We start from the raw sequence: 17,621 nt of genomic DNA on the forward strand, positions 1-17,621 counted from the left end.
TGGGAAAGTGTTAGCTGAATTTGAAAAGAAGCCACCACAAGAAGCTGACAGAAAGGAGGTCAAACCCGAAAACAATAACAATCTAATGCCAAAAGAATATAAACCACCAATCTCATACCCAGCAAATTTGAAGAAAGACCGTATGGATACGCAATTTGGTAAGTTTCTTGACCCTTTAAAACTGCATATTAACTTACCTTTTGTTGAAGCTATATTGCAGATGCCTACATATGCAAAATTTTTAAAGGAGCTTCTAACAAAAAAAGGAAGTTTGAAGACTTATCTACAATAGAACTTAATGAGGAGTGCTCAGCCATACTCTAACATAAACTGCCAACCAAACTGAAAGATCCAGGAAGTTTTACTATGCCCTGCTTAATTGGTAGTTTGAATGTTGATAAAGCACTAGCTGATTTAGGCGGCAACATTAATTTGATGGCGTATAAAATGTTTAAACAACTTGGTCTAGGGGAACCTAAACCCACTAAGATGAGTATTCAATTAGTTGATAGATCTGTTAAATATCCTATGGGAATTATAGAGGACGTACTTGTAAAAGTAGATAAATTTATATTCCCTGTTGATTTCGTTGTGCTTGACATGGATGAAGATGTTGAGGTGCCTTTAATCTTAGGTCGACCATTTTTAGCCACTGCTAGGGCTATAATTGATGTAGGTGATGGTAAATTGGTACTTAGAGTAGGTAACGAAGAGATTATTTTTAAAATTAATGATGCCATGAGATTTTCTAGAGAACAGGATAACTCATGTTATTTTATCGACTCTATTGATCATGCTACTCAATAATCTTTTCAGGAAATCGTACACAAGGACACGATGGAACTGTGTCTAGCTCAATGAGAGGGGGTGGATGATGATTCTGAGATAGGAACCAAACTAAACTCCAATGAAACCTCCACAAAACTAGCAGAATATGAGGGAATTAAGGTAAAAGATGAGCTTAAGCAAAGACCCTCTATTGACGAACCTCCCAAACTGGAACTTAAACAATTGCCAAATCACTTGGAATATGCATTCCTTGGAAATAATTCTACATTACCGGTAATTATTGCATCCAACTTGTAATCCAGGGAGAAAGAGGAATTACTCTAAGTATTAAGAGAGCATAAAAGGGCCATAGCTTGGAAAATTTCTGATATTAAAGGGATCAGTCCTTCTTTGTGCACCCACAAAATTGTAATGGAAGATGAATATAAACCATGCGTGCAAGCCCAAAGATGACTGAACCCCAACATGAAGGAAGTTGTTAAAGTTGAGGTAATTAAATTCCTAGATGCTGGAATTATTTATCCTATTTCTGATAGTTCTTGGGTGAGTCCAGTGCAAGTTGTTCCTGAGAAAGGAGGCATGACTGTTGTAGCCAATGAGAAGAATGAATTAATCCCAACAAGGACAGTCACAGGTTGGAGAGTGTGCATTGATTATAGGAAGCTAAATGATGCCATGAGAAAAGACTAATTTCCCCTTCTATTCATTGCCCAAATGTTGGAAAGATTGTCAGGACACATGTACTACTACTTTTTAGACGGACTCTCTGGCTATTTCCAAATCTCAATAGCTCCTGAAGATTAAGAAAAGATGACATTTACATGTCCATACGGTACGTTTTCTTATCGTAGAATTCCTTTTGGATTATGTAATGCTCCTTCTACTTTACAACGCTGCATGATTGTCATTTTTGACGAACTCGCAGAATACGTCATGGAGGTATTTATGGACGATTTCTTGTTTTTTGGTAACTCTTTCCATCTTTTCCTCAAAAATTTAAAATGAGTGTTAATAAGATGTAAGGAAACAAACCTTGTGCTTAACTGGGAAAAAGGTCACTTTATGGTTCAAGAAGTTATTGTGTTAGGACATAAAATTTCTAGTAGAGGGATTGAGGTTGATAAATCTAAAATTGAAACCATTGAAAAACTACCTCCCCCTAATTCGGTTAAGGCTATTTGAAGCTTCTTAGGACATGCTGGGTTTTATCAAAGATTTATTAAAGACTTTTCTAAAATAGCTAAGCCTTTGACTAAATTACTAGAAAAAGATGTGACTTTTAATTTCGATCAGGAGTGTTTAGAAGCATTTAATACTTTAAAGGATAAATTGACTAATGCTCCAATTATAATTGCACCTGATTAGAATTCACCTTTTGAACTAATGTGCAATGCGAGTGATTTTGCAGTAAGTGCAGTTTTGGGACAATGAAGAGATAAACATTTTCAACCTATCTATTATGCTTGCAAGACTTTGACAGCCGCACAAGAAAACTACACCACCACGAAGAAAGAGCTGCTAGCTGTGGTTTTTGCATTCGAAAAATTTAGGCCATATTTAATATTGTCTAAAGTTGTTGTTTATACTGGCCATTTCGCTTTTCGCCACCTTTTAACTAAAAATGATGCAAAACCTCAACTCATTTGATGGATCTTATTATTGCAGGAATTTGACTTAGAGATTAAGGATAAGAAAGGAGCTAAAAATCTTGCGGCTGACCATCTCACCAGGCTTGAAAACTCAAGTACCAAAGAACCAGATGACATTGAAATAAATGATCCATTCCCTGAAGAATAATTTTTTGCGATATTTGATTTTGAGGTACCTTGGTTTGCAGCTATTGAAAATTTTTTAGCCTCTAACATTATTCGAAAAGGGTTGACACATCAGCGAAAGAATTGATTCTTCACTGATGTGAAAAACTACTTCTGGGAAGACCCTTTTCTTTTCCGTAAATGTACAGATCAAATCATTAGGAGATGCATTACAGGGATAGATGCATTGAAAATCTTGGAACGTTGCCACTCAGGACCGACTGGAGGACATTACGGTGAAGTAAGACCGTACATAAAGTCCCCGAATCAGGTTTTTATTGGCCCACTCTATTCAAAGACGCCAACAGGTATGTTACTTCTTGTGACAAATGTCAAAGGACAAGTAATTTATCCAAACATGATGAAATGCCTTAGACATATATGCTCCCATGTGAAATATTTTGCGTTTGGGGTATCGACTTCATGGGTCCATTCCCTAGTTTATTCGGGAATAAATACATCTTAGTAACTGTTGATTATATGTCCAAATGGGTTGAAGCCCAAACTTTACCTACTAATGATGCTAGAGTAGTAGTACGATTCCTTAAAAAACTTTTCTCTCGATTTGATACACCTAGAGCAATTATCAGTGATAGGGGTACTCATTTTTGTAATGCCCAATTTGACATGACCCTCAAGAAATACGGAGTTCATCACAGAACAGCTACCCCTTATCACCCTCAAACTAGTGGCCAAGTCAAAGTAGCGAACTGAGAGCTTAAACGTATCCTAGAAAAGACACTAGAATTAAACAGGAAGGATTGGGTAATGAAAGTAGATGATGCTTTATGGGCTTATAGAACTGTTTTTAAGACTCCAATAGGAACCTCATCTTACACACTTGTTCATGAGAAAAGTTGTCACCTACCGTTTGAGTTGGAACACAAGGCATTCTGGGCTATAAAATTTTTAAACCTTGACCCCAAAATTGCAGGTGAAAACATGTTGATTCAGTTGAACGAGTTAGATGAGTGGCGAGCCAACGCATATGAAAATTTGTGCCTATATAAGGAAGCGACGAAGTGCCGCCACGACGCCCGTTTAAAGTAACGAAAGTAATTTGAAGTTGGAGATCTTGTCCTGTTATATAAATCGAGGCTCAAATTGTTTCCTGGAAAGCTTAAATCACATGGTCAAGTCCTTTCATAGTTCAAACTGTGTTTCCATATGGCACAGTAGAGGTAAGTCATCCATCACAAGGAACTTTTAAGGTAAATGGACATCGTCTCAAAATGTATAACGGTGAGAATTTCAAAGATGATAAAGAGGAGCTACGGCTCCACGAAGTTACCTAAATATACCCAAAAAGTAGAGTCAAGCTTAGACTACAAATAAGCGCTATTCAGGATGCACCCCGAGCACTAACGGTGTTAACTTCTTTACACTTTAATCTTTAACATTTAATTCACTATATGAGTCACTAAACATAGGATTTTCAAAACCATACGGCCAGGCACACGGACGTGCCGTAGGCCGTGCACATACCATGGGATGCAACAAGGCCGTGTGAAAATAGAGCAAAAAATTTCCCTAACATGGGATCTGATAAAGTTGCCACGACCGTGCGACATGGCCATGGGCAATCCTGCCAAATTAACACGGGTGAGCGACACGACCGTGCCCATAGACTGTGGTCGAGACTGTCAAAATAACACGGGCATGTGTCTGCATACATAGGCGTGGGAGAAGCGAACGAAGATTGACATGGCCATGCAACATGGCCGTGTACACCAATGCGCCCAATTTCGAAATCCACGAAACGCACGGGCTAAAATGAAGGCACATGGGTGTGCCCTACGGCCGTGTGCCCCAATTTCACTATAAACACCTATTATTTATTTTATTTTTATCTTTATATTTTGAAATTACTTTTTATTTCCTTTTAATACTATTTTATCTTGAGTTTTTACAATTTCTATTTTCGGCTATTTCATTACGAGTAATTATGCTCCATTATATTTCCTAAAGTGTTCCTGATTTTATCACACTCATAAAGAGTTCCCAAGCTCATTATCAAATAGGAACTAAAAATTCCAATGGCGCAGGACTTATGGACTAATGAACCTCTACCACCACCGGAGTATCCTCCTCCACTCTCATCATTGCCTTGGCCGATTATTCTCCATAACTCCTGTAACATCCCGAAATAGGGCCTAAATGGAACAGTGGTTGCAAAACCACAAATCCGAGGTAGAAAATTTTCTTTTATTATTATTTTGAGGTTTATGATATGATTGCATGATTGTGTGAAAATTTCGTGATGAAATTCTATGCATAAAGTGCTTAAGTTGAGATTAGGGACTAAATTGAATAATTTGTAAAACTTGCATTCTAGAAGTTTTTAGTATGAAATTGCTTTGGAATATTAATTAGGAGGGTTTAAATAACAATTTGACCAATTTATAAGTTCATGGACAAAATAGGACATGGATGGAATTTTTGAAACTTTAATAAGGAAGGGCATTTTAGTCATTTGAATATTAAATGAAATAAAAAGGGAAAAATAACACAAAATTCATCATCTTCTTCATTAGCACGAAATTTCAAGGGTTCTCCATAGCTAGGGTTTGTTTCAAGCTTTCAAGCTTCATAGTAAGTGATTCCAAGCCCCGTTTTTAATGTTCTTTAAGTTTTCGGAGTCTCAGTAGTTCGATAAAGCTTATGCTAGCAATAATTTAAGTTAGGGTTCATATTTGGGAAAATACCCATAGGTGAAAAATGTTTATTTTGATGTTTTATGATAGAATATGAGGTTTTAAATTATGTTAGACAACTTGTGCTACTCGGTTTTAAGTGAAAACGAGTGAAAGGGCTTAATCGGTAAAAATACCTAATAGTCATAAGTACATGTTAGAGTGTGAATTTGATGTTGTCATAGAAGGGAAAAATGATCAGAATGCCATAAAACATGAGAAAAATGTGAAAGTAACTTAAAAACAGATTTAAGTATAAAAAATAACGTGATTTTGAAAAATCACAAGAAATTGTAGAGACGTGGGTTGATGGTGAATAATATATGAAATTAAAGCTCGTTGTGTCTAATTTCATATGGAATAAGAAAAACAAGTAAAGGTTTTGTATTTTATAGGGTATCTGAGTTTTGGTGAAATAGGGCCAGAGAGATTTCTGGATCCCCTATTCCAACTTTAGAAATTCACCATAAATTTTAAAACAATAATTATGTGGTGTACTTTATATGGTTAGAATCCTTATTGAATCTAGTTTTAATAGAAGCAAACAGTATAGTCATATAAATTTTGTACAGGGAGAAAAGTCGTTCGTAGTAAGTAGAGGTGAGTGCAGTCGAATTCTGAAATAGGGGTAACTTTAACTAATAAACTGTACTAATTGGCTAAGTCAAAAATTCTAGAAAAAATTTAGTAGATAGATATATGAGTATAGTTTCATGAAAAATTTACGAATCTTAATTTCGAGTTTTGAAACTAAAGAAATAAATTTTTAAGCAAGCATGATGCAGAAAAATAGTTTATTACGAAAATTAAAATAAGTGGTTTGGAGTTGTTTAGAAGGTAAGATAAGTTTAGTAACACCTCAAGCTTGACTCCGGTGATGGTTTCGGGCGTGGGGGTGTTACATTTATTAGTATCAGAGCAGGTTTAGTTGGTTCTCGGAACAGTTAGTGTGAGTAAAAGTCTAGCTATACATGCCATACTTGTATTTTGATAGTGTGATGACTCCTGACAATTTTTAGATATTTTGTTTTATAGTAATGGATCCCAAGCGAGCTGGTGATGATGATGTAGAAAGTAATGCGCCTGCTCCCGCGGAAGGGGCAGTGCCATCTGAGAATAGGCTAGTAACAGTTAATCAGGGAGGAGTGACTCGAGAAGCTCTCTTCCCAGCTTTGAATGATTTGTTTACCGAGTTCGTTCGTACGAATCCAACAGTTAGACCTCCACCCCCTCATGATTCTCAGACTAACCATGTAGCTCAAGCTCCCCCAGTCACAGGTACAGTGATAAGAGAAAAGCCACCAGTTGATAGAATCAGGAAATAAGGGGCAGAAGAGTTCCGAGCAACAAAAGATGATGATGCCGAAAGAGCAGAATTTTGGTTAGAAAATACTATCAGAGTTTTTGATGAATTATCTTGTACACCCGAGGAATGTATGAAATGTGCAGTATCACTTCTTAGAGACTCAGCCTACCACTGGTGGAAGACACTTGTATCAATTGTACCAAAGGAGAGGGTCACTTGGGATTTCTTTCAGGAGGAATTTCGTAAAAAGTACATCAGTCAGAGGTTTATTGACCAGAAGAGAAAGGAATTCCTGGAATTGGAACAAGGTAATATGACGATGACTGATTATGAGTGCAAATTTGTCAGGCTTAGTAAATATGCTCGAGACTATTTGTCCACAGATGCTATCATGTGTAAAAGGTTTGAGGATGGGTTAAATGATAATATCCAACTGTCAGTGGGTGTCCTAGAAATAAAAGAGTTCGTTATTTTAGTTGAGAGAGCCTGTAAGGCAGAGGAACTGTTAAAAATAAAAGGCAAAGTTGAGACAGAGAAACAAGATACAAGGAAGAGACAGATGAGCAGGTCATTCCAGGCTACATCCAAAAGGCCAAAGGAGTTTTCTACCAGATCTAGTTTCTCAGCCGGGTATTCTAGTCAGAATAGAGGCAGCAAATTTAAGGATCCGAAGGCTCAGACCACCTCGACTGCGAGTGTAGGTAATGTTGGACAAGGTAGATCAGGGTGTCCACGGTGTGGTAGACTTCATTATGGTCCTTGTCGGGCAGGCGAAAATGTTTGTTATAAATGTGGTGCTCCAGATCATTTTGTACGAGAATGTCCAGAGGTGGCTAATCGAGAGATAACACAGAGTGCTAGATCCGGAAATGCTTCTACTAGAGGCAGATCACCGAGGCAACCGGGAGTAGGAGCAAGTAACAGAGGTACCTCAAGAGATTCGAGTGTGAGACCAGATGTTAGATCCCCTGCAAGGACTTATGCTATTCGTGCACGCGAAGAGGCATCTTTCCCCAATGTGATTACGGGTACATTTTCTCTAATGATATTAATGTCATTGCTTTGATTGATCCGGATTCAACTCATTCATCTGTTTGCAAGAAATTGATGCCTAGTATAAGTATGTCTATAGAATCTACAGAATTTGTGATTAAAGTATCGAATCCATTAGGCAAGCATGTATTAGTAGATAAAGTATGTAGAAATTGTCCTTTGATGATTAGAGGCTACTGTTTTCCGGCCGATCTCATGCTATTGCCATTTGATGAGTTTGATGTGATTCTTGGTATGGATTGGTTGACTACACATGATGTGATAGTGAATTGTGGAAAGAAATTCATTGAGTTGAAGTGTGAAAATGGTGAAATTCTTCGGGTTAATTCAGAAGAGTTAGATAGTTCATTTCCCATAATTTCTGTTATGTCTGCTCAGAAATGTTTAAGAAAAGGGTATGAAGCTTATCTTGCTTTTGTGTTGAACACTAAAGATTCAGAATTGAAAATTGAATCAGTGCATGTGGTATGTGAGTTTCCCGATGTGTTTTTGGAAGAATTACCAGGTTTGCCTCCTGTTAGAGATGTTGAGTTTGGTATTGAGTTGATTCCAAGTACCACGCTCATTTCTATTGCTTCTTATAGAATGGCTCCATTGGAATTGAAAGAATTGAAAGCTCAGTTGCAGGAATTAACGGATAAAGGCTTTGTAAGACCCAATAGTTCACCATGGGGTGCTCCAGTGCTATTTGTGAAAAAAAAAGACGGATCGATGAGATTGCTTGAAAGCAGCTTCAGACAGACAAAAGTCGTATGCAGATTTGAAGAGAAAAGAGATTGAGTATCAAGTTGGTGACAAAGTTTTTTTGAAAGTATCCCCGTGGAAGAAAGTTCTCAGATTTGGCAAGAAAGGCAAACTAAGTCCACGTTTTATTAGACCGTTTGAAGTGATTGAGAGAGTCGGACCATTAGCATATCGGTTAGCTTTGCCGATTGAGTTAGAGAAGATTCATAATGTATTTCATGTGTCTATGCTACATCGTTATCGTTCAGATCCGTCACATGTTATTTCTCAGATAGAGGTTGAGATTCAGCCAGACATGACTTACGGTGAAGAACCGGTAAAGATTCTAGCTCGATAGGTAAAGTAATTAAGGAAAAAAAGTATTATACTTGTGAAAGTACTATGGAATAGACATGGGGTAGACGAGGCTACATGGGAACCCGAAGAGGCTATGTGAAAACAGTACCCAAATCTCTTCACAGGTAAGATTTTCGGGGACAAAAATCCCTAAAGGGGGGAGAAATGTAACATCCCGAAATAGGGCCTAAATGGAACAGTGGTTGCGAGACCACAAATCTGAGGTAGAAAATTTTATTTTATTATTATTTTGAGGTTCATGATATGATTGCATGATTGTGTGAAAATTTCGTGATGAAATTCTATGCATAAAGTGCTTAAGATGAGATTAGGGACTAAATCGAATAATTTGCAAAACTTGGATTCTATAAGTTTTTAGTATGAAATTGCTTTGGAATATTAATTAGGAGGGTTTAAATAACAATTTGACCGATTTCTAAGTTCATGGACAAAATAGGACATGGATGGAATTTTTGAAAGTTTAATAATGAAGGGCATTTTGGTCATTTGAATATTAAATGAAATAAAAAGGGAAAAATAAGACAAAATTCATCATCTTCTTCATTAGCACGAAATTTCAAGGGTTCTCCATAGCTAGGGTTTGTTTCAAGCTTTCAAGCTTCATAGTAAGTGATTCCAAGCCCCGTCTTTAATGTTCTTTACGTTTTCGGAGTCCCGGTAGTTCGATAAAGCTTATGCTAGCAATAATTTAAGTTAGGGTTCATATTTGGAAAAATACCCATAGGTGAAAAGTGTTTATTTTGATGTTTTATGATAGAATATGAAGTTTTAAATTATGTTAGACAACTTGTGCTACTCGGTTTTAAGTGAAAATGAGTAAAAGGGCTTAATCGGTAAAAATACCTAATAGTCATAAGTACATATTAGAGTGTAAATTTGATGTTGTCATAGAAAGGAAAAATGATCAGCATGTTAGAAAACATAAGAAAAATGTGAAAGTAACTGAAAAACAGATTCAAGTATCAGAAATAACGTGATTTTGAAAAATCACAAGAAATTGTAGAGACATGGGTTGATGGTGAATAATATATGAAATTAAAGCTTGTTGTGTCTATTTTCATATGGAATAAGAAAAATAGGTAAAGGTTTTGTATTTTATAGGGTATCTAAGTTTTGGTGAAATAGGGCCAGAGTGATTTCTGGATCCCCTATTCCAACTTTAGAAATTCACCATAACTTTTACAAAAATAATTATGTGGTTTACTTTATATGGTTAGAATCCTTATTGCATATAGTTTTAATAGAAACAAATGGTATAGTCATATAAATTTTTTACAGGGAGAAAAGTGGTTCGAAGTAAGTAGAGGTCAGTGCAGTCAAATTCTGAAACAGGGGCAACTTTAACTAATAAACTGTACTAATTGGCTAAGTCAAAAATTCTAGAAAAAAATTAGTAGATAGATATACGAGTCTAGTTTCAGGAAAAATTTACAAATCTTAATTTTGAGTTTTGAAACTCGAGAAATAAATTTTTAAGCAACCATGACGCAGAAAAACAGTTTATTCTGAAAATTAAAATAAGTGGTTTAGAGTTGTTTAAAAGGTGAGATAAGTTTAGGAACACTTCAAGCTTGACTCCGGTGACGGTTTCGGACGTGGGGGTGTTACAACTCCAAATCAAGGAGTTCATTCATCATTCAGGAAGTTTGACTTCTGCCCCTATCTTATGATTATTTATCTATATTTTTCAATATATCTACCTTTGTACATTGAAGGCAATGTACATCTTAAGTGTGGGGGGCCTTTCATATCATCATTAGAAATCCCTAAATTTTGTCTTATTCTCACGTGAATCACTCATATCACTATTAGAGTGAATTTTAATTAATTTTTGTTTTTTATTGATATGTCTTGAATTAAAACATAAGCATTTATGCATTGATTGTTTAAAATTTAAGACATTAGGGAATAAAGCATGATAAGTTGATTTTTGAAGAATTATAAACTTTTAGGTTGTTTCCCTAAGTTTAGGTATTATCGTGAGTTGAAATTCACAAGTTTAAACATAAAAAAACCATAATTTTTGTGAGATCTTGAGCCTTTGGAGCATATTTTATTTCTTTCATGCTCACTTTTATTATAAGTGCATCAATATTGATTTATTACTCTAGAACTTACTTGATTATGCATATCAAGACTATACCATTTGATTTGATAAGTCAAGATGATAAAGGCACTTAGGTTTAACCCACTCACTCTACAAAAGCCTATATTCATAATTGACCCTTAGTGAACCCCTTTGAGCCTAACAAGCCATTAATTGATTTACCCTCGATATTAACCCATAACCCATTATTGTTGAAATCCCCTAATTTGATCCCTATTTTTTTCGAGATTTGATTTGAACTAATTGCTTAGCTATGTTTTGTTCTTCTATGTATTTGACTTGTTCTTAAAAAAAAATACTTCAATACATATTAGTAGTAATTCCATATTCTGAGAAGAAGGTCACTTGTATTCAACTGATGACTAGTTATTTTTCTAGCTAGGTAATTTTTCAATTCAATCTCGATTCTAACCTTTTCCTTCAGCTTGTGACCACAACCCCTAACCAAAGCCACGTTACAACCCTCTAAAGACTTTCTTGATTGATGTATCAGCTCAATATATAGTGGTGGAGATTTGATTTTCAAGCAAGCCTATGGTAATAACTTTTCATATTGACTAATGAGTGCTTTAATTGATGTCCCTAAACATATAGAGTGATTTGAGTGAATATTTAGTGAGGATGTTAAACTCTGTGATATTTTGATAAAAGGTAATCACTTAGATCTATGTTTTCATGATAAAATGCTCAACTTGGAATGTTTGAAACTTTGATGTACTTTTACTTGAATTTTCAATGTATGAATACTCATGGATTATTTTGAGATATTATTGATAGGCATTATAAATTGAGAAGAATTTATTTTGATTGTGAGTTGAGGATTTTGCTTGAGGACAAGCAAACGCTTAAGTGTGGAGGTATTTGATAAACCGTAATTTATACATATTTTTATCCCATGCTTAGCACATTTATGGATGGTTTCTCCTTAGATTTGGTGAATTCGATGCTCCTAATTCTTTAATTTCATGTTTTATACTTAGGTGAGCATAGGAGAGTACAAAGAGCGAGAAACGGGCCGAAAACGGAGAAAATGGACCCACATGGGAAATCAACACGGCCTGGACTTCCTCACACGGACGTGTCACATGACCGTGTCTCTTTAGTAGGATCGAAGCATGACTTACATAGGTAGACTACACGCCCATGCCTATTCAACAGCGTCGACCACGAGCTGGAGTAATCGCACACGAGCGTGTCCCTGCCGAGCCTAGGTATAAGCCTATTCGGAAAAGGCCAATTTTGGGGGCTCTTGGGCATTCTAAAGCTATTTAAACACCTGAAGAGGCACTTTGGAAGGGGAAGCATGGAGTAAGAAGTAGGGAATTACTCAAGGAAAGCTGATTGATCCATCTCAGAAGTCGGATTCATCATCAAGACTGAAGATCTCCCTTCAAGTTCCTTTAGGAGTTTTTGGTTTTCTTATGTTTTGTTATCTTTATGCTTTTGAGATGTTTTCTTTCATAATTATGGACTAAACCCCCTAAATACCTAAGGGGAATGAAACCTAAGACGGATCTTGTTATTATTATCTAAATTGTATGATAAATATTTGACTTGTTCTTAATTATGTGTTCTTAATTCTTGTTTTAATATTCCAGGATATTGATTCAAGTTAATGCTCTTATTCAGAGGAGGAATAGACCCTGTCTAAGAGTAAATTTGTCATAATTAAGCGGAGTTGATTGCACGCCTAGAGATTGGGTGATAAGATTTTGCTGGATTAGGGTGAAACCTAATAATGGGATCCATAGATCGAGTTAATGCAACACTAGGGTGTTAATTAGAAAAAGATTTCAATTAATCAACCTAGGGTTAGACGTTATTAGTCTCGAGAGAGATAATAATATAACTTAGGGATTTCCACGGATCAAGTCAAATGAATAAATCATCTTATTCAGAGTCAAATAACAAGTGAAGTCTAGGTGGATTTTTCCTTAGGTATTGTCTTAATCAATCGAATTTTCTAAAAAGTATTTTCCCAAATTTTCTTTCTGAGCATTCTTAGTTTAGAAATTAGTTTAGATAACTAAATCTCTTAATTTTTAGGCTAGAAAATAAAAAGAAGGTAATTACTAGTACTCTTGGTTCCTTTGGGTTCGACAATTCGGTCTTTCTAAAGCTACACTACTGTTCGATAGGTACACTTGCCTTCATCGTGATAATAGTTAGTTTCAAGAATGATTAATTATACATATTTAAAACCTGTTGCGAATATCACGTATCAGTAGGCGTGAGCAGCTTTGGAGTTGGCTAGCGGTGTGCACTATGGGGTAGGTTGCAAGGTGCATGCGAGGGTGGCTACTGGGTGACAAGGTTGCTAAGGGTGCCAACGGTGGGTGTTTATAGTGAAAAGGGTAGGAGTTCAATTAGAATTCTTAGTCAGTTAGAATTCTTAGACCAAATTAATAATTAAAATATTGTAAGTTCCAATTCTACACAAAGTTAATAACAATTAATAAATAATATAATGCATATTACTGTATTATTTGCTATTAATTTATTGAAATAAAAACTATTAATATGATCAATTTTAAACAAATCTTAATTTTATGCAAAGTTGATAATAATTAATATATTATATAATTATATACTAGTTATTATCATTTTATTTATTAAATTAAATTAAAAACATTTGTTCTAGATGCCTTTGAAAATATTTACAAAAAGAGACAACTGATTTTTAATATTTACAAAAAGAGCAACCAAATTTTGAAAATAGTTCAATTAAGTACCTAGACTTAAAGAAAATTTGAAAATTGAGTTGCAATCAAAACTTGGATCAAAATTGACCCTTTTATTTGAAAAACTAAAAAATTATTTTTCCATTTAGGGAATAATTTCTCGGAAGATAATGTTAAAATCAATTCTCAAGAAAGATTGGAGGGGTCACAAACACTCCCGCTTAAGTTCCAATTTCCTAGACACAATTTATTTAAACATACAAATCCCGAAAATATACCCTAAATTATTTATTTAAAAAATGAGAACAATTAAATATCTGATAAAATGAATGAGATTTGATCCCGCTCAGTTTTATCCCCCAAGTAATGTTTTAAGCGTTGAGCATTGACTCGAAAATTACCTTCCTTACCTTGAAGCTCGACAACTCCATATGGGAAAACTTGGTGAATCATAAATGGACTGGGGCTATTGCAAACTGGTGCAAAAGCTATCGGTTGTTGGTGCGTGTGGGCTAGGGCTGGGAGTGGCAACTATGTGCGCGGAGTAGGACGTGCAAGGCAACAGCAGCACGCGATGGTCAAATGGAGCAAGTGTGGGCAGGAGCGGCTTTGGAGCTATCGACGTGCGCGATGGGGCAAGTCACGAGGTGCGTGCAAGGATGGATACAAATACCCATTAGAAAAAGGCATGAGGGAGCAATCAGAGAAGATCGAATAAAACACTCTAAGAACACCATCAGAATCAACTCAGAAGCGGATTTCCATCAAGATCGAAGATCTCCTTTGTAACGCCCCTAACCTAAATCCGTAACCGAAATAGAGTTATGGAGCATTACCAGAGTTACTGATTTATTTATTAGATATTTTATTTCATCTAACGTTCATATTTGGAACCAATTAAAATCAATCATATTGTCCCTTAAACATACTTTTTTTTCTCGACATGTTTTACTTAAATTTATTATTCGTCTCAATATACTTAATTTCCTTGTATCAACGTATCAAAGATAATCACATATTGACATATCATGATAAATATAATTCTCTAGCCATTTATTCATAAAAATAAATCAAGTAATTCATTATATCGATATTTCATGCATTTAAAAATAAAATTCTTACAATTTAATCATTATTTCCAGCCTTTATTCTCATACAAATTGATAACAACCCATGTATTCTATAAAATATCATAATTTTTCATAATTTCAACAATTTTCAATTTAATCCTTAAAACATATTTTTCCTCGATCTTGAACTAAATTAATAATTTTATTCAATTTTTCAATTTTAAATAATAAAATAATCCACTTATGCAAATTGGACATTTCTAATTTTTTACAAAATTACCCATAAAGTTTTACTTTTATTCAATTTAGTCCTTGAGTCTAAAACATGCAAATTAGCTATGCTAGCTGAATATTCATACATATTTTCCTCCTCCTCCTCTCTATTCCACATCCTTAATTTATATAATATGCTTATAAGTACCATTATCTATAATTTCACTATTTACTTATATGTATATTCAAAGTTGTCCATTTGAGTCATAATCACTAAATTATTTATATCTTGAGCTAAAAAACTCAAAATTAAGATCTGCTAATTTTACCTGAAACTAGACGCACATGTATTATTACCATAAAAGTCTCAGTATTTTTGGTTTAGCCAATTAGTACAGTTTATTCATTAAAGTCTCCCTTATTTTTCTATTTGACAGTTCTGACCACTCTTCACTAAAGTTTAATTATATCTACAAAAAAATTCAAATGATGTTATCATTTGTTTCTTATAAAAATATACTCATTAAGGAATCTAACCATATAAATTATGTCCCAAAATTATTTTTTTATAATTTTTAATGATTTTTCCCAGTCAGAACAGGGGATCTCGAAATTATTCTGAACCAGTCTCACAAAAATATAAATATGTCAGAATACAGAATTCTTTTACTTTCTCTGTTTCTTTTATATGAAAACATGCTCAATAAGCTTTAATTCCATATCTCAGTTAGCTTCTCATTTAATTTCTAACATTTTTGGTTATTTTTCAAAGTTAGCCTATTGCTGCTGTCCAAAACTACTTTAGTGCAACATATTGATTACCAAGTTTATAACACTCTTATTTCCATTCTCTACCATATTTCCCATTATTTTCTCTCATTTACCTTCACTAATATATCAAGAACATGGATCCTTATATAAGAAAGCTCTACCTTAACATCATTTTCATGCTTTTGATATTACCTTACATGAGAAACTCTACTTAAAATATATTGAAATCTTAAAATTCTTACCTTGTCCCATTGATTTTAATCTTTAACTTGATTTTTCTCTCTCCACCAGCTTCTATTTGTTGAATCCAACTTAATATTCCAACTCCCCTTAGTCTCCTTAACATTTTTCTCTCTTGGTAGATATGAAAATTCTTTTGATTTTAGGTGAAAAGGGTGAATTTTTGGTGGAAGGACTAAATTGTAAAGAAAGCAAAAATTTCTTTATTCTGTTTTCTTCTAATGTGAAATGCATCGAGAAAGATGGATGGTGTATATATATATTTTCCTCACACATACACACATATATATATACTAAATAAAATAATAAAATATCTTATTAAAATATCTTATTAAAATATTAAATAAATAATAATTATCTAATTAAATAACTATGAAATATCACCAACATCATCATTAATTTCTAGATTTCTCTCTCTTCCAATTGATCATTTTTCCTTTTTTGATCTTTTAAAATTCCATTCTCGAGTCATCACTTAATTTGATAGAATTGCAGTTTAGTCCCTCATAATTCTTTACCTATTCAATTTGATCCTTACTCATAAATTTTCCTTGGTTTCTAGATCATTCTACCCTTAAAATATTTACACTATTAGTCCTTCAAATTTTTCATATTTACACTTTAATCCCTCAAATTTTGAGTTTTTACTCTTGGGCCACAAAACTTTTCTCACTTTTATAATTTTGTCCTTTCTTGAATCAATATGTCATAATATACTTCCCAATGACATAACTCAAATTTCCTCTTCTTGTCACTTTATTTCCTTATTTTACTATATTAAGGATAATATCTTACAGTAGAAAATTTCAAGGTGTTACATCCTTTTAATTTCATTTGAAGTTTTATTGAGTTTTTTATGTCTTGTGGTTATTCTGACTTTAAGATGTTTTGCATTTAGTATTATGAACCAATTCCCTAGATACTTAGGGTGGATGAAACCTATGATGAATCCTTTTATTTAATTTCTAATTTTACACGATAAATACTTGATTCTAATTCTCAATTATGTATGTTTATTTCTTGTTTCAATATTTTTGGGATATTAATTAATGTCTAAATCAGCAAAGAGGGATCATGGAGGCGAGAGAGAGTGGAATTGTGAAAACACTTTTTGTTTACAATATTTCGACTTCTATGCATTAGAAAGGCTTATAGGCATTATTTGGATACCATGGTGATGTTATTGACGCTTTTATTCCAACTAAAAGATGTAGAAATGGTAAAAGGTTTAGGTTTGTGAGATTCACTAATGAAAGGGATGCAGAAAGGGCGATAATAAGGTTAAATGGATTCTTTTTGTTGGGGAAGAGAATCAGGGTGAAAATGGCTAGATATAATGGTAAAAGAAAGTTTTGGAGGAATGCCTCGGATCAAAAGAATCAGGAATAGAGTGTAGAAATAGTTCAAGAAGTAAAAAGTGAAGAAATGATCGGTAATAATGTAAGAGGAGATATGAAAACTAAGGAAAGAAAAAGGGCAAGGTCATGTTGAAGGCGAACTATTATGCAATCTATAGAAACGCTTTGTGTGCGAATCAATTTCTGTATGTGATTCAAAAATCCTTAATGATCGAATAGCTAAAATTAGTCTTGGGGAAATAATAGTAAGAACGATTCAATGAAGACTTTTTTGGTCGAAATACCTGATGAAGAACTGATGGATCTGTTAAGGCAAACTGAATGGTCCTATTTGAAAGATTTTTTCATTAAAATTGAACCATGGTCGGAGAAATTGATGATAAATGAAAGGGTGACTTGGATCCAAGTTTTAGGAGTTTTATTGC

This window comes from Gossypium hirsutum, chromosome A08 (assembly GCF_007990345.1).
Source record: "Gossypium hirsutum isolate 1008001.06 chromosome A08, Gossypium_hirsutum_v2.1, whole genome shotgun sequence".
NCBI lineage: Eukaryota > Viridiplantae > Streptophyta > Magnoliopsida > Malvales > Malvaceae > Gossypium > Gossypium hirsutum.